Source organism: Gobio gobio (genome assembly GCF_949357685.1).
Source record: "Gobio gobio genome assembly, chromosome: 16".
In the NCBI taxonomy this organism is placed as follows: domain Eukaryota; kingdom Metazoa; phylum Chordata; class Actinopteri; order Cypriniformes; family Gobionidae; genus Gobio; species Gobio gobio.
The window spans coordinates 38,932,117-38,951,723 of NC_137109.1; the positions used below are offsets into that span (position 1 = coordinate 38,932,117).

The 19,607-nt window shown below is 36.9% G+C and overlaps 1 protein-coding gene across 2 annotated transcripts in view; it reads left to right on the forward strand.

Annotated features, from left to right (window-relative positions):
• Positions 1–19,607, forward strand: part of lingo2 (leucine rich repeat and Ig domain containing 2) — a 380,872-nt gene that overhangs the window by 293,279 nt on the left and 67,986 nt on the right. The window contains exon 5 of one of the 2 annotated variants that reach the window (XM_079838709.1): positions 18,708–18,763. The exons of the other annotated variant lie outside the window; for it this stretch is intronic. The gene's annotated coding sequence lies outside the window, so the exon portion shown is untranslated. The remainder of the gene's footprint in view (positions 1–18,707; positions 18,764–19,607) is intronic. 2 annotated transcript variants of the gene reach the window in all.

The following is a 19,607-nucleotide window of genomic DNA, read 5'->3' on the forward strand; positions in this document are numbered from 1 at the left end:
TCTTCAAGTAAAAATCAGTAATTAACAGCAACCTGCTCGTGTGCCACAGAAGGACCAGCGTCCTTGAGATGTCTGTGCCGTGTGTGCGAAGAAAGAGGGGAGGAAGGAGATGCTTATTAGCCGTTTCATTAGCGTGCTGCTAGCTTGCTCCCAGATGTTTCAGCTGTGATTAAGACCTGATCCATCCCGCAGAGCCTTTTTCAGCTGAATATTACTCACACTACCCAACCTTTATGAATCCACATGCAGCAATATGCGTATCTTTTACACTGTGCATAGTATAGTTTGATGTCACTTTACCAAAACAAAATCATACTCGAAGGCGAAGTCTGCAATTTATGTTTCACTTGCATCACCAGACATTATGATTGATTTCAAACACGAATACTCACCCCATTTGCCATTGGTCAGTCAAACATATCAAAATTCACGCCATTGGTTGAGGCAGTGTTGAGTTAATCAAAGAAAGACGGACAGAGGGGGGAAATGAAATCACATGTTGTCCAGAATACTGGACTTTTTGTGTTCATGTTCCAGTGAGAAAGATTTTCTAGATATGGGAATTTGTATAGGCTTTAGACATTGCAAATAAGAATCCATTGGCTTTTTATTAATATCTTCAATTAATTTTATAGTGCATATTCATGTGCACTGAATATGCTTTCTAGGACACATCCACAAAGTGCACCATAGTTGAACATATGCAGAACCAAATTATCTCAAGATATAGTTATGTTAATATCTCAATAAATGTTAAATACCGAATCAGGTCAAGAATTTTGTGAATCACCATGTGATGTGTAATTCTTTAGACATACTGTAGGCCCAAAATATGAATTACTGGAAATGAGCTGTATTTTCTTCTTAGTTAGATCCTCACAGTGCTCACTTTAGCTAAACCGAGTCTATGTTGTAGACTGAAACCATGAAGGCTACTTTACCATGTCTAGTAAGAACATTAGACATGAACATTTCCCCCTACTTTTCTGAATTAATTTTTTATCATCATACTCAATTTTACCTCACAAATTCAAGAAAATCTAATTGAAATTGGACATGTTCTTCTGTACTTTCATGAAAAACAGAAAGAACAACACATCTGTTGTCCTTTTTCTTTGTTTACTTAGTGACAGAGACAGCATTAAAGAGATGCAGAATCACAGGAGGAAAATAAAAAAAGCCAAATGAATCATTTTATTCTAAACCGTAGAAAACAGGCCTGTCTTGGGGCTGTTTGTGCAGCAGAGAGGTTAGTCACAGCTGATGTGAAGTGGGAGCTCCCTGGGATGTTTATTTGATCACTTCTTCATTTCTGTTATTTGTTTATTGTTTGAGTACCTACTGAGATACCCCAAGCACTCTGAACATTCCTTCTCATCAGGCAAAACTCAGCAGTTTAACAGAAATGTATAATTAATCAGGCATTTTAGGTTTGTTTTTGTTTTCCTTTATTCTCGCTGTCTTTGATCCAAAAAACATATCCAAACAACAATGGCTCAGTCAATAGCATACATTTAGGATGTGACAATGTGTTGTTATGAACATTGGTAGACAGTATTTGGGAAATATGTTTGAATTTTTTTGGTCACACTTTAGATTAGGGTCCAATTCTCACTTTTAACTAACTAACTTTTGCCTCCAAAACAACGGTAGTTGTTAAGTTTAGCTATTGGGTATAGGATGTAGAATATGGTCATGCAGAATAAAGCATTAATATGTGCTTTATAAGTTCTAATAAACAGACAATGGGCCCTATCTTGCACCCAGCGCAATTGACTTTGTACACCGACGCATGTGTCATTCCTATTTTGCACCCGCGCAAAGCGCGCTTTTCCCTCCACAGAAGCACGTCGCTAAACTAGTGAATGAACTTGCGCTCCCTGGGCGGTTCAGCGCAAAAAAGGAGGCGTGTTCCGGCGCAAACAATCCCTGGTGCTATTTTGCTGTTCCATTAAACAATTGCGCCACTGACCAGAAAAAACCTAGTCTAAAGTCAGTGGCGCGCTGCGCGTTGTTCATTATGCTATTTTAAGGGCGCATGCTTGACCATAATGTATAGCGTGCACAACGCGCATACACTTTGCTCATTTAATCTACACAGATGCAACAGTTATTTTTGCAAATCATAAATTGTTACACTAAAAAAATATTAACACATGAGATGACGGAAATCATTGTGGTGTGCCACGAAGATGTGAAAAAATAGGCATAAATCTAGCTTACAAATTATTCAGGCTAATTGTAATAATTAAGGATAAGACCTGTTTGCCCAATATAGTGGCAAGACATATATGTATATAAGGACATCTGACAAATTGGTTTGTCCGTCAAGAACCAGGAAAAAAAATCGACTGAAAAACTGAAAAAAACTGAAAGACTGAAAAAAAAAGACTGTGAAATCACTTTTACCATAATGTACAACATTACAACTTCACTTCTCTGTCTTTCACTGCTCTTACAAGAACATCAGTCTCCTCGGCTGTGAACCGCTCCTGGCGTGCGCCTGGTAAATACGCCATAATAATAGCAATCCATAATGGAACTTGCGCACCTGCTTTTAAAGGAAATGTTGGATGACGCTCTGATTGGTTTATTCACGTTACGCCCAAACCACACCTATGAATAATGAAGCTACTTCAGACCAACCCATTTTAGATTTGCGCCGGGCGCAAGAGCCATTTATCCCGTCGGGAAAATAGCAACAGCGCCGAGACCCGCCCACAAAGTTACTTGCGCTTCGCGCTTTGACACTTGCGTTTCAGATCGTTAGAATAGGGCCCAATATCCTATCCTGCATGCTAATAAGCAAATGGTTACCTTTTGTTTTTGTTTTTGTTTTTGTTTTGTTTTTGCAATTCTAATGCTGCTGACACATAACTTACACACTTTTAACATAACTTTTTAAAAGTAATTCAAATACGCTTTGATCCTATTCAACCTTTTAAAGGGATTGTTCACCCAAAATGAAAATTGTCCAAATTTAACATTCCTAAAAAGAATCATAAAAAAAAAAAACTACTGTATGAAAAGTTTCTTGAGAACCAAATCAGCATATTATAATGTTTTTTGAAGGATCATGTGAAACTGGAGAAATGGCGGATAAAAAAAAAAATATTTAAAAGAAATTATTTTATTAACTCTTTAAGTCTTTCTATTTTTACTGCATTTTTGATCAAATAAAATGCAGTCTCTCTGAGCATACATTAAAAAAACGTACTAACCCCAAACCTTTTAATGGTAACATACAACATTTCTAATGCCCTGTCCCAAATGGCACACTTCATATACACTTCCGGTCTTGTGGACTTACAATAGCTGCTGCGCGTGCATGTCCGTTAAGTCGACGAGACCGTAGGGTGTCCCATTTGTAATTTTTGGTCTCAGAAGGGTGCTTGCGAGCACCCCCCTTTGCGGTCGATATGCGCCCTTGATGCGCACTTCTGCCGAGCCCGCGCTGGTGCGGGACTCGTAGGAAGACCGCAAGGGTTTAGCGTGCCATTTGGGACAGGGCCTTACTCCATGTTTGTGCTAGTTTACTCAACATTTAATAATTTCCAGCTTATTTTTTGCAAATAGGTAAAAATATAAGAAGGTTCACAAACCATCCAAATATGTGCAGTATTTCACAGTAACCCAGGGGCGCCGCTAGCAATTTTGGGCCCTATGAAAGAATATGATGTTGGGCCCCTTACTGCACCAACCTAGCTATCCAAAATCTTTGTCTGCAATTTAATAATACTGACCAATTAATCTCTGCTCGCTCAACCCAGAATGCCCCAATTGGTTGATGAAACATTGATTAAAGGTCCTGTTCTTCGTGATCCCATTTTTCAAACTTTAGTTAGTGTGTAATGTTGCTGTTAGAGCATATATAATACCTGTAAAATTATAAAGCTCAAAGTTCAATGCCAAGCGAGATATTTTATTTAACAGAAGTTCCCTTTCAAAGCCTACAGCGAACGGCCGGTTTGGACTACATCCCTGTACATCCTGCTTTAATGACGTCAGTAGAACAGTTTGTTGACTAACCTCCGCCCACAAGAATACGCAAAAAAGGGGGCGTGGTCTTGTTGCTCCCTCGTGGAGAAGAGGAAGTGTTGCGTTCGGTTCGGTTCGGTTCGGTTGCGTTTGTCGCCATGTCGTTCAGACGCTGTTATTTTCATCCCGGAGTCAAATCACCTTGGTTTGGCCTTCAGGGGCTGTACTTTGAGCGCATGCATCTCCACGTTATGGTAAGAGGCGTGACCTTTCCAGGCAACGTGCGCTGGCACAATCAGAACTCGTTACGTATTTCTGAAGGAGGGACTTCATAGAACAGGGAAATCTTTCAAGCCGTTTTGAGGACAGTGAAAACAGCAGTATACAGATAGTAGTAAAGTAAATTGTGTGAAAAATACTATGTTTTTTTACACATGAAACATGAACACATGTTATATTAAACAATGTAAACACAAACAAAGCTTCAAAAAAACTCGAAAAACGGGACCTTTAAAATTAAGATACAATTTATACAAAACAAAACTTAATGAAGTGGTCACAATCATGTCTGGCATTGCACATCTTATGATGTGTCCTTTCTCACTCATGCTGTTCACTTTTCGTAATCAACAGATTGGCAACATAGCATAAAAAATAGCATTATAATATTTAAACATAAATATAAAACTAAATACCTAAATTATAGTAGCCTACAGTACAGAAAGTGGGAGTGGGATTTGAGCAAATGTTGTTTTACCCGTGAGCGTGAGCGGTTCATGAGTGGAGCGTTTTGCTGGATTTTGCCGGAAATGCCGGAAATGCAGAAACAAGCCATCTTTTTTTTTTTATATATTTGTAACTCTTTGGTAGATTATACATTTATAATTTCTATTACATTACTAGTACTGTTACTACTAATAAAACCAATCTCTGGGGGCCCCAAAAGTGTGTGGGCCCTTAGAATTGTCCTAACTTTCCCCCCCTTAGCGGCGCCCCTGCAGTAACCACTGCAACTCTGATTCCTTGAACCCAAAAACCCAGAGTGAGGTTCTTACCTCCAGCTGTGGCTGTGCATCTGAGTATGGCTACTGAATGATTTATGGTGGGAAAGCAGCATAATGCTGTCATTTTTCACTGTCCCCCATCAGCCATTTAGGAAATGCACAGTGGGCTTGAAGAGGCATCCTGTTGTAAAATGTGATCTGAACCACCTATATTTTTAATGATTGTGAGTAAATCCACATGTGATTTATGGGGTCCCACCGGCTATGAGCAGGTTGGCAGGCAGGGGAAAAGTCTTGTGCTCCAACCCGTCACTTACTGTATCTGGGAACTCTCTCTACTGAGAGAACGTATGCATATACAGTAAGTGCTGTATTGCTGTGGGGAACGAATAATAGATGAGGGGGTCAATGTGTCTCTCCTACATGAGAACTCAAGCAAGCGTTGGGTAAATAATTTGTGCAGAAACCCCTCTCTGTTTCACTCTAAACCACTTTAACCAGAAGTTAAATCTTTTCTAACACATTTGCACTAGGGTTTCTGTGACTGGTATACATCACTGTCATAATGTACAAGTACAACCTCTATGTCTGTCCCTATTAAAAGCTATAATGATGTGTCTTTCATTTCCATTTTGATGCATCTTTGATCAAAATAGTTTTTTCACAAACACTTCAGATATTTTTTTTTTCTTTTTTTTATGCGTTTAAAAGAAGTCTCTTGTGCTCATCTGTATGGAAAATGCTGTAAAAACAGTAACATTGTCAAATATTATTACAATTTAAAAACAGCTGTTTTCTATTTTTATATATTTTAATATATTAAAAAGCTGAATTTTCAGCATCATTACTCCAGTCTTCAGTGTCACATGATCCTTTAAAAATCATGCTTTGTTTTTGCAGCTTAATATTTTTGTGGAAACTGCACTACCATTCAAAAGTTTGGGGCAAGTAAGAAAAAAGAAACAAGAAACTACAATCTTATTCAACAAGGACACATTAATGTTACAAAAGATTTCTATTTCAAAAAAATGCTGTTCCTTCAAACGTTCTATTCATCAAAGAATCCTGAAAAAATTATCACAGTTTCCACAAAATATTAAACAGCAAAAAAAGTTTTCAACATTGATAAGAACAATTATTAATAATTGAGACCCAATACTAATTGATAAGTATAGTAGAATGATTTCTGATGGATCATGTGATGCGGAAAATTCAGTTTGACATCACAGGAATAAATTACATTTTAAAATATATGAAATTATAAAAGTTATTTAAAACTGTAATAAAATTGACTGTATGAAATAACAGTGTATTTATACAGCAGTTTTTTTTCAAAGCCGAGACCAGATACTCCCAGTATTTCACTGCTGCATTACATTGTTAGGTTCTGGACTAAGTGACAAAGGTTAAGCTGTAACTCTGTGAAGAGTCATAGAGAGAAAAATGGGGGCCGGGGTGGTACCTAAGCAGTATCCGTACAGTTGCCATAGTGACTGGTGATTCCACTCCTCCATCCATCACCTGGTAGCAGCAGGCGAGCCACAAATAAGGAGCCACTCACTCCCATAATTCCACTGCACTACCTGACAGGCCGGAGATTTCCAATCTGCCTCAGGGGCAGGGGAACAAATCCATTCCCCTACTGTCAGCCCATCCAGACAGAAAGAGGGAGGGAGTTGGAGACAGCGTACTGCATTTTGCCCCATAACTACTAGCTCAAAGGAGTGTGCACAGTATCAGAGGAGAAGGGGAGGGACTCCTCCAGTCTTTCAGTGCGAGTCATGCTACTTGCAAAGGCCAGCCAAAGAGCAAAAAGCTTTCGACCGCCGAGTGCAGTTCAGGATAAAAAGTTCACACAGTCTACCTTAAAGGGATAGTTCACCAAAAAATCTAAATTGACATAGACGCTCTTATGTTGTTGTTCACACTGTATGATTTTCTTTCTTTTGTCAAACACAAACACAATGAAAGTAAATGATGCCCAGGGTTCAGCAAGAGCCAAAAATGATAACTGACTACAAAAACAACTTCAATTGCAGCCTTTAGAACACTTGACATACAGTGTATGACTCAAAATAACTACTTTTTTGTTTGTTTTTTTACTTTTAGATACTTTTACTTTTTTAGAGTTTTTGTTACACAGTAAAAAAAATTCAGGTCTCCAATTGAAAAATTTCTAGTGACTGATCACATCTAAATTTTTTAGTTGGCCAAATTGAATTTCTGTGAATAAAATTGAATCAACTGGCCAACTGAAAAATTTAGATGTGACCAGTCACTAGAAAATGTTGTAGGCCAGAACTACACTTTTTACAGTGTAGGGTTAGAGCTTGAAGCTCCTGGTCACCAGCTTTGTGTTTAGCCGAACAAAGAAATTCATACAGGTTTGGAACAACTCGAGCGTGACTAAACGATGAGAGAATTTTTATTTTCGGGTGAACTATCCCTTTAAATCTCATAAACTTCTCGTTTTGAGTTTCCATGAAAGAAAATTATACCACATGTTGGTTGGCAAATGATTTCTGAATTGTTTTACTTTGGGTTGGACATGAATTTAACCCTTTAAAAAAAATTTACCCATACAAATGAAAATGATGCATGCAGTCGCAACATAGTCCACTGAAACTCTATTAAAGATCAATGGCAAAGTCTTTTTTGTTTTCACTTCCTTGAAAGATCCGTGAAAACGGTCGCTCTAAAGCAATTGCTAACAATGAGTAGAAAGCATTATTATACTCCTGTCACTCAAAACACATTTTTGCCAGTAAATGGACCAGGTATTCTCCCATGTGGCATAATTGAAACGCATTTGCATGCAGAACAATTGTTCTGTTCTAGTGTCGCGCCAGCCAGGGGGTTTTAAGTGCTTCAATATAGAAAACATAAAGACATTTCCTGTTTGATACCAGCAATTTATATTCTAACATGCTGTATTTAATTACTTACTTCCAATTTAATTAATTTACTTTTTCTCTCCTTTTCTCTCTCTCTCCCTCTTCTGATTGGGCGACAATGTTGGCCACAAAAGGTAAGTTTATGCAGAAAAGATTTTTGGTATTCATTTTTAATCAGCAAAAATGTACAATAATCCTTACATCTTTTGAGATGCAGACAGATACATTTTATGATAATACTGTGATAAGAAAAATCATTTCAACGGTTCCAATTAATATTTTGACATATTTGCTGTCCAGGATGTGCAAATATCTGTCTAAGACGTGGCATTGCTTAGATTTCAGCTTATGTAAATGACTCTGCAGACTTGACTCTGAATGGGATGGTGAAAGTGAATGTGTGTGTGTGTTCGTGTGCTGTGTTGGACTGAAAGGATGATGGCATTTCAATCTCCTCAACCTTCATGAAAAGATATTCGTCCTTCGTCTTTTTTTCTCTCTGCACTCTCTCTCTCTTCTCTTTTTGCGGTCTGATTGGCAGCTCTGGTACATAGAGTTGGGTCTGGTCTTTCAGTTGCCATGGAAACTGCCCTCTTCTCTGACTGCAACCACGCTTGTGGACCGCATCTCTGGCAACTCTGATACTCACTGCATATAAAGATTAATAAATAAACTGACTGAGAGAGAGACTGACTGTGGGTGGGAAGGTGTTTGATGGTGCACAAGTCTAAAAGCAGTAAGATGCTCCCAATTCAAATGCTCCAAATATACTTAAAACGGATGGTTTGCTCAAAAGTGAAAATTACGATAATTTACTCCCCCCATGTTGTTCCAAACCCCTTTAGTTCTTCAGTGAAACTTAAAAGTCGAATTAGGGTCTTTTCCATACAGTTGCAATGAATGGAATCCAGCTTTAAAGTGGTCTTGAACCGAGAATTGAAATGTTATTTGATCTTTTGATAGTTAAGAGGTCTTTATTCTATAAAAAAGATATCCTGTAAGTTTCAAAACTCAAAACATCCTTGCTATTCCAAAAACAGCTTTTATTGAAACCAAGACCAGAAAACGACAGGATCTGAAAAGTGTGGAATTATGATGTAATAGTGTGGCTAAAGACTACCATAAACGCTACATCACACGTCTTTGGTGCTGCCCACTGGCGTGTTAGTGGCATGAGAACGTGAAAAGATTGACACAGTATCAATAACATTACCTTCCAAAGGATCCTAATGCTAGGAAAGTGTTTTTTAAAATTATTATTAGTATTAGTATTATTATTAATAATAACAGTAATAACTATGACACCACAAACATCAGTGATTTATTATATAATTATTCAAGTTCAGACAGATTTTCTTTGTCTCAAAAACATTCAATACTTTTTATACATCAGTAAATCAAGGCAGTGACTAAACGATAACTTCACATTGTTTCTCTTAGTAGCATGAAAATAATCTGTTATTTAAATTATGATTAAATAATAATCAACACGTTCTCACACCCAGCTTGTCTCATATTGATGCTTGGTCAGGACCCTTCTGCGACACTTTTTAACGCACAGGGTACCCCTTTAGCGTAATTTTTCGGTGTGCAGGGTACTCCATTGATTTCACAACTGTACATTGTGTTTGCATTGTTATTTATGGTAAACGCATTCGTGAGAGTTCAGAAACCGCGTTGCAATAATGAGATCACTGCATTCACACAGTCAACAGACTGTCTGTCATCTGTTCAATGCGTATTGCTGACAGGCCCGGACTGGCCATCGGAAATAATTTGTTTTTTTTATATAATTTTATATTATTGCCTTTAATTCATTTTGATAATTTTCGAATTCAGAATTCAATAAAATTATTATCAATAATAATAAAAAATCATGAATCTGTTAGTCTGGACCTGACTGGCAAGGCTACGATTCGACTTTACGCCTCAGCCATCAGAAGCCAGTTAAAGAGAAATGCGAGCAGCACCCGATCGTGGAGCAGAGAGGGAAAGGGCAAAGAAAAAGAAAGCACTCCAAGAATAAGTAGCAAAATGTTGCAAAATTACTAACCTGTTCAAGGCTTCAAATCCAGGTCAGTTTCATCTGTAAATACTGTGCTTTGTTCTTCGTTAAAATATTACTATCGCCCCTATTACTATCATCACTCAAAATACTGTATGCTAAAGGAGATTAATATTATTTAGTGTAAAGTTGCATTAGTAATTTAGCAGAAAAATATTCACATTTATATTATAGGTGCTGGGAGCAGGGAGACAGGAGCGATAGTGCAGACATCAACAAATAAATAATGCAAAATCATTTTATTAGGATTTTTCTAAATATATACTGTCATACTGTAGTTTATATTGAATACATTTTGACATTTAGACAATTTAGAAAATTGAGAACATTTTCTGAGGTCAGAAAAAGTGACAGGTGAAGAAGAGAAAGGTACGAGAAAAATACATTTTATGTGTATAAATTAAGGAAAGTAAAAGGGAAGTGAGGGTACCGTTGAAGAGAAAGCCTTTAATTATTTAGGGAAAAAATAGGGTTGTCCATGTTTCTAAATTTTATTTGAGTGCATAGGATGGCCTGGATGGGTGTAGGATTTCCCAGCCTGAAATTGTGAAACTTGAGGTCTACTTAAAGCAGACATGTCGCCACAAATGTGAATTCCCTGTCTGGTTGCAAGCAAAGATCAGCGCCAGCACATTTGGAAAGATCATAAGCCACCATTGGCAGATAGCCTGATCATGTAATATGCACTGCTACTTTCCATTCATCGACTTCCAAATGACCATGCAAAATCTATATGAGGTTAAAATCCATTACACGGCATTACGTGTCAATGCTCTCGAATTTTGATAAGGTTAAAAATGTCACATAATTTAGATAAGCCGAAATACAATGGAGCTACACAGAGAGCTTCGGTTTTGAGGTTCTAAAGGACCCAGAATGTCAGTTAAGGTCTCATCTGATGAATATGCAAGTCTTTGAGACTATGAACTAAATATAATATGAATGTTATAAGTTTTTTATAGATTTCTCAATGTTAAGTGGTCTCTTAATTTTTTTTCTGAGCAATATATGTATATATATATATATACACTCTAAAAAAAAGGTTCTATATGGCATCAAAAATGGTTCTTGGCTCGTAATCATAGGGAACCTTTTTTAGTGCTGTATAGCACCAATTTTGGTGCTTCAGTGGTGCTTCAGTGGTTCTTCAGCGGTTCTTCAGAGGTTCTTCACCGGTTCTTTGACTAAGGCTCTATATAGCACCTCTGAAGAACCGCTGAAGAACCACTGAAGCACCAAAATTGGTGCTATATAGCACTAAAAAAGGTTCCCATATGATTATGAGCTAAGAACCATTTTTGGTGCCATATAGAACCTTTTTTTTTTTTTGAGTGTATATATATATATATATATATATATATATATATATATATATATATATATATATATATATATATATATATATATATATATATATATATATATATATATGGAGGCTTCTGTCATAAAAACATGAGACAAATGCTTCTTCAATAATACTTCAAAAATACTTAAAATGTAAAAATATAGGGAATACAGCAAAGCTTTAGTGATCTAAAGGGAAGCTACACCAAACATCTAAAGGCATAGTCAAGCAGAAATTAAAATTGTGTCCTTAGCTTACACTCATGTCATTTGAAATCTGTTTGATTTTCTTTCTTCTGTGGAAAACAAAACATTTTAAATAATACATTGGTCGCTCTTTTCTATGCAGTTACTTTTAATGTGGACTGGAGCTTTCAAGTAAAAAAAAAAAAAAAAAGATGGGAATAACGTTACCCTTTTGTGTTACACAAAAAGGTTGTTCCTTTAAAGTTTAGGGTCGGAAAGATTTTTTTTATGTTTTTGAAAGAAGTCTCATGTTATTGTGCTCTTAATTTGAGAACAAATACAGAAAATTGTAAAATATTACAATTTGAAAGAACGATTTTGTATTTATGTAATTTATTGAACTAATGGCAAATCAGTGTCACATGACTCTTCAGAAATCATTCTAATATACTGATTGGTGCTCAAGAAACATTTCTTATTATTATTAATGTTGAGGCAGTTATACTGCTTAGTATTTTTGTTGATGCCTTTTTCAGGATTCTTTGAGTAGAAAGTTTAAAAGCACAGCATTTATTTGAAATAGAAAATTCTGCTAAACACTGACTAAATGTCTTTACTGTCAAGGTTTTTATCAATTTAATGCATCCTTGCTGAATAAAAATATAAATTTCATAAAAAAATACACAGAAAATACACAGGATTTATTTTCTTAACCACACTCTGAGGCAAGTCTGTGCAAAATAAAGTGAGTCAGTGCAAGGCGAAGGCTTCATCGCTCCGTGTCAAGGGGTTTAGTGTATCACAATGTCCCACCACTGGCCTTACTTGCTCCTCGACTTGAGCTTCTCAAAAACTTATTTTACTGAGAGCGGAGAAGCAGAAGAAAGGAGCAGAGGGATTTAAAGAGTGAGCATTTGAGAGAGAGTGTAAGTGAAAGGCTCAGACGCCCTATCGAGGCCCAGTAGAGTGGCCTTTGACTGTTAAAAGAACATACACGCTTAAACTGTGTGCTGCACGGGGGGAGAACGAGGAAGTCAAGAGATAGGAAAGGGAAACCTCTCTGTCCCACATTTGATTTTCCATGGCATGTTTTTTTTATAAGCTCTCCTCTCCTTTCTCCTCCCCAGCGTCCCAAGATACACTAGCATGCTGTCACAATTACAGGTTTAAAGTCAGCAGTATCTAGCAGGAAACCAAAGCTGTGGCATCATAGCTTTCACCAGGCACTCTGATCTACAGTGACACCTAGCACACCAGTGGTTTTACTTTACTACAGCATCATAAAGACTGTCTGAAGAGTCTTATACCCGGTATGATTTGGGACTGTCCCAGACGAAAGATGACCAAACGTGGTGATTTCTGTGCTCATGGCACCTAAACGGGGGTCCTACGTCGTACAATAAGAGAGTTTCAAAGGCCATCGTCACAGTCTTGCAACCAAAGATACCTTCCTGCGATCCTTTCTGACAGTGTCATCTCACACTGCTATGACCTACGTCTACTGACTAGCCAATAACAATGCAATTTGAAATATCATATTGATCAACGCGACATGGCGATAAAATGTAAAACGACTTACCTCAAGCTCCATTTGCATGCCAAGTTGGCCTCTTTTCCCTAGCCATCACTCCATCCATATTCTTTCGCTTCCGCCTCTTTTTTTCAGCGCACATAAAAACCCCAATTGCCAAAGTGCGACTTGCTCTATTTGTTTACCACTAGCACATGCTGATGTTTTATTCTTCTATAATGACTTGCATCGTAGCCTACGATTCAATAGGTGTCATCATCGTACAGTCTACATACATTTCGTACCCAAGTTTAATAGATCCATGTCATATACAGTCTTCAAGACTCAGTAGGGTACACGGTAGGGTAAAACGGGGTTAAAGGCACACCTTAAGAAAAAATTAGCTTTTCACTATTCCCATAGTGTATGATTGCAGAAAAAATATATATGGTTGTATATGGAGCAACAGGTTTTGTGTGAAAATAAATCATAAAAGTGGTTTATTTTGTTCAATGAGGTGGCAAGGTAGGCCTTTTACCACACACATGGGGTAGGCTCACCAGAGTGTGGCAAAAAGCACACATTATTTATACAAATGCTTTAGCTAAAATGATATGTTTCAAATAATGTCTAAGTTATTGCTTGTTCAAAATCACTTTAGCAAAGTTTTCTCTTAATTTTGATAAATAAAATTCTCATTTTTGTTCAATAAATATACTGTCGTCGGTTAATATAAAAAAATATATTTTAAAGATACATAAACAAAATAATTTTAAAAAGTAAAGATTCTGAAAACATTGAATGTGATCCTATAATAATTTAATATAGATTTACAGTAGTAACATTTAATCATATAGTATATGATATGATTAATATCATATTTTTACCCCAAATACCACTATTCTTCCATTATTGAAAAACTGTTGCGTTAATTACATTGAACAAAACTGAAAATCACTAAGATCTCAAAATATATTTATATATCATTTATAAAGTGATTCTCATAAAAAAAATAATAAAAAAAAAACATAAAATATTAGATCAACTTTGTGTTGCTGCCCGCAATCGCGTCAAAGATCAGCCAAATTTCCATGTTGAAAAGCGGATGTTTCGGAAAGTGCTGCGGCAAGTTTTTGCCATAGTGGTTTAGAGAAAAATAAAATCAAAGGAGACTTTTACCCCGTGGCGCCTTTAGCCTTAATTGTTGTACCCTACCAAAACTCTTATCCTAAATGTATTATTATGTCTTTGCCTATCCTAACTCTGCACGATTATATGATTTGTTGCTACTTTTTGGGGGTTGCATTTAGCATATTTTTTACTGCAAACATTTTTGGTTGTGACCTCAAACGACTGCTATAATGAAATAAGTGAACATCATTTATTTATTTTATTTATTTATTTTTTATTGTATTTTTTTTAGCATGTTTGATGTTGCTGGTTAAAAGGCCACATACAACGCTAACGTAACTTGAAAGGGGATATCTAATCACCTCTTCAGAGAGAAAAGTCCTAAAAACATCCAAGTGTCCGATGTGCAGAGTGTTTTATCTTTACACAACGTCTGTTAATGCAGAGCATTGTGCTTTACATGTGTGTGTGTGCGTATGTGTGCTTTGCTTTGAAGGGTAAGGATCAAACTCTGACTGCAGAGGAGGCATAGTCTGTGCCCCATTAATGTTTCATTAACGCAGACTAGTGTGTGTGTGTGTGTGTGTGTGTGTGTGTGTGTGTGTGTGTGTGTGTGTGTGTGTGTGTGTGTGTGTGTGTGTGTGTGTGTGTGTGTGTGTGTGTGTGTGTGTGTGTGTGTGTGTGTGTGTGTGTGTGTGTGTGTGTGTGTGTGTGTGTGTGTGTGTGTGTGTGTGTGTGTGTGCGTGTGTGTGTGTGTGTGTGTGTGTGTGTGTGTGTTTGTTTGGGCAATATGAGAGAGGAGAGAATTGAAAGAGAGAATGTGCAAAGCTAGTGGAGACTTCAAGGATGCAAAGAAAGAATAAAAGTCCCTCTAGAGAATGAGAGGGTGAAAAAAGGGTCCACTGAGGGAGAGGCCAAGAAGAGGGAGGAGAAATTACAAGTGAGAGAGAAGAGCAGAGTAAGTAAAAGAAAAGATGTGTGTGGGAGTGCGGGAAGACGTGATGATTGGCAAGAAACCTGACAATAGAGGAAGGTGAGGGGAGAGCAAGAGAGAACATTTCTCGCTCCATAAATATCAGCACACATCATTGTTTTCAAATGTGCACATTGAGATAATGTACAATAGATTTGAGACAAACGTGATGCCACAGGGAGGCTCCTATTGGATAGAAATAAATCCTGGGTACAAACAACACAATCAATTTCAAATTAAAGGGATAGTTCACCCAAAAATGAAAATTATCTTATTATTTTCTCAGCTTCGTATCATTCCAAACCAGTATGACTTCTTTCCTTCTTCCACTGAGCACAAATAGTACATTTCTGGCCATTGTTTTCAATATAATGAAATTGGGCTATCAAGCTCCAAAATGGTAAAAAAAAAAAAAATCCAATAAAAGTGTCATAAGAGTGGTGCAAAATGACTTATTTATATGTATATATGTGGTTAAATTGGGCCGGTTCTGAGCCCGGCACATAGGCTTATGCTGGCATTCTCATTCTAACTAATTCAAGCAATGATTCAAAAGTGTTGCCTTTTATGGCATTAATGGACAAAACAGCGCAAGCGCATAAACATAGTGTGAAAGTGAATTACAGCAGCGTGACTGCGTGTGAGCACAGTGACAAAGCTTACATATAAAATATAAACCTGCAGAAAGAACAAACCCCAAACTCGATCACAAAAAAATATGATTGTGCACACACATTAGCACATCACGAGGATAAATAACAGCTGTGAGTCCTGATAGGTCTCACATGCGATAACGTTATGATAACCCTCGTTCCCTGAAGGAGGGAACGGAGACGTATGTTGGACGTCGAACTTGACCGACTCAAAGGGAACTGATCACAAGCACGAGTTCTGTTCTGTAGACCTAAACACACACACGCTGAAATCTTTACACGCACGAGTCAGTTTTGACAGGGGGTGGTGTCCAAACCTGTGTGCTAACCATTGTTATTGGTTGTTGGCCTTCTCTGAAACTCTTATTTTGAGTGTCTGCTTGTATTACATTAAAAAAATACATTAAGATTATTTGTGCATTGGAGCAGCTGGTTTCCACTAAGGCAAACATTCTTAGTTTTTTATAAATGAACTTGAAAAACCATGAATAATAATGTAATCACTCCTGAGAAACAAAGACCTGCATAATAATGAGCTGCATAATAAATGAGCTTTTGGTAGGCCTACTAGATTTTAGGTTTACTAGATAAGTACAGTAACAGAAAAAAAAAAATAGTTTTCTGGGGGGAAAATCTAAATGTTTTTTACTTAAAGTTTTTACTTAAAGCAAGCTAAATTATCTGCCAAAAAAAGAAACAAGATTTCAATCAAAAATGTTTTTGAAAGAAGAAAAAAAAAAAGTAATTTTGTGACACTGAACTCAATTCAATATTCAATAAATACAAATAACTGAATAATTGGTAATGATGAATGTTATAAGTAAAATATTTGGGATTTAAAACAACATAATGCAATGCAATTATGATTTCAAATAGTATCTGGTGACGTTAGGTTGATTGGGACACTTTTTCCCAGTCTTTTTAACTGTACACAAAAAAAAAAGAAACTTAACAGAATATAATGGTGTATAACACTTGTATGAATGATAAAAAACGTTATTTGAGTCTCTTCGGCAATGATAAGAAAAAAGAGAGCCGATCGCGCCGGCGCGACCACCGACTCGAGGGGGTTAACTTTTAAAGACACCATGCCAGATGCATGCCAGACATGGTTAATAAAGAGTTAATTTGCAAAAAAATGATAAACGCCTTGTAAAAAGACTCCACATAGCACATTCTGAACCCTAAACACGTTTTGTCACAAAAGCCAGTATTATCCACTGTCAAAGCATCGCTTTTTCTGTGTTTTACAGCAGAAACCGACAAGCAAACTTGCTGTTTGTGAACACAAGCCGATAAGTCTGTTCTTAACGTGCAGTATTCCAGTCAGGTGACAAGGATGCTAGACACTTAGAAAAGACATGCTAGCTGAGGGGAGTTCGTCAAAGCTGTGGTCAAGGATTTATAATTTCGACTCCTGCAACTTTTGTGACATGCTGAACGCTTGGTTGTCCTTATGCGTTGCGTTTGTGTGTGTGTGTGTGTGTGAGCATACTTGCATGTGTATGTGTGTGCCCATCTGTTAGTATGTGTGCGCATTTGTGTATACACGTGTTTTAAATGCATTTAAATGTGCACTATGTAAAACTTTTTGAGTGAAATATCCAAAAACCACTAGGCCAGTGTTATATATTTTGTTCCGTTTGATTACTTACAATATCCCAAATGTTTCCAACAATTTGTAAATAGTGAAAAATTGCTATTTTAACCAAGGAACCGCGACATGTGAGGGAGTCGCTTGTCAATTTTGTCATATCTGCGTCCCTCTGTTTTATTTTGCAGAAACGCTTTACTCTCACTGCAGTGTGAACAAGTGTCATAGCAGCCGCCGAGAGAACGCACAGAGTAACGTCATAACATAATTTTCAACACACTCAGATGTATCTAATATGATAAACAGAGCTGCGTTACCTCATACTCATGACCGGAAAACCGGAAGTGGCACCGGCGACTGTGTCTGCTCTGCTTCATACTACAGTAACGTTAATATTCATACCCATGAACATGATTTCTGCCTGAGTCCTATGCCGATTATTTTCCACCGGCTGTGATGTGAAGACCACATGTCCCAATATTCTGCACTCAAACGTGGCGTCATCAAACTACGCCTTTGTTTTGAACAGGCGACCTCTAGTGGATAGAAAAGTTACATAGTGCACCTTTAAGCAATTACATGGTTTTGTTGGACATGAAAACAATTATCTGCTTTTGCTAGAAAATAAACAAACAAACATTTTAATCAATAAAAAACATACTTTCGATTAACTTTAAATTTGTACATTACTATATTTTTTATACAGTGAAAATATACTGGGTGAAAATAACTCAATTGCAGTTTAATTGATATTACTTGATTTATGAAAATCAAGAAAACTGAACTCTTCTGCTGTCCATTTAAAATGAAGATACAATTGTATTTACCTTTTGAAGAAAATAAATATTTATGATTGCTATAAAGGCACATTTATACTGGTGTGGAATTAATTTAAAAAAAGAAGCATACAAACAGCACATTCTCATATAACCTGACACCAGCTCATAAGCACACGCAGCACAAGAATTATTCCATTTATGCATTATTTCTAACATGTCTTAAATAATATGAAAGTTTTGTTCTGTCTAGTATTTCTGCATTCCAGTATTATAATTTCTACAAAAATATTACATGATTTACTTATTACAGTGTTTACTTGGTCATGGGCCATTGAAACCACAGAGCACCCACATAACAAATCCCAATTTGGGTAAATGAATAATTGCATGGTTAAGAACAACCAGTATATTATTTAGAACTGTTCACGTTACACTGAGGAAAAATAGCATACAGGTTTGGAACAACATGAAAGAGTGTAAATGATGACAGACTTTTCTTCTTTCTTTCTTTTTTTCAGGGCAATATTTGTCCCTGCAGGTTTGAGATCAAAGTTCTCATTCTGTTTTCCTCTGTGTTTTCCTTTTTGTCTCCAAAGGTTACCAAACCCTTAAGAGCCAGAGTGGGTAGGTGTAAATAATTGCAACTGAGCAGGTGTGTATGCCTATAGAGGTGTGAAAAAGACTTCCACCTGATCTTGTTCGTCTTTTATATTTCATTTTCACTCAGCTGGCAAAAAAACGTGCAGGGGATGGAAGGGGGTCTGGACCCCTGCTAGAGAATTTGTGAAAGTCAGGCACAAGAGGAAATTGAAACTGATGGCAAGATGTCATGCCTTTCATGAATGGCATAATATTGTTTGAGAGATGAAATCCTATGACATATGATGTCATATGTCTTTTGTGCCAAACCCTGAGTCACAAACTCCATCCATACATACTGCACTCCGCCAAAATATGAGGGAAGCACTACACTATGTATTTATATTTACAGATGTTCATACTGCAGCTCTAGCACTACTGTCATATTTTGAAGGTATTTAACACAACATTGATCAGCTTTTTGACATGATGAACTTCTGCTAGAGACTGCAAACAGTCTGTCGTAGTCCTCAGACTCCAACAGATCATTTGAATATATCTATATTCCATTTTGAACTAAAATAAGCTGACTTCTACTGATCTTTTTTTTTTTTTAAATCAAAAGCCGTCAAGATACACATTAAAATGACATTAGATTAGGGCTAAGTGCCACAGTTAACATTCCAGGCTTTGAGTCCCCACATAAAAGAAAACAAATACCCGGGAATGTTGTTTTGATGAATATTTTTATATACATTTCAGGTTGGGGTGAGTGAAATGACATGAATTGTCTTGTGTTTCATTATTATTTTACCAATAGGCCTATTTTAGCTAAATAGCACATGATAGGTGTCTGTTTAATGGCAGGTTCCAACTTAAGCTTATGGTGTGAAAAATGCCTCCTATTGGTCAATGTG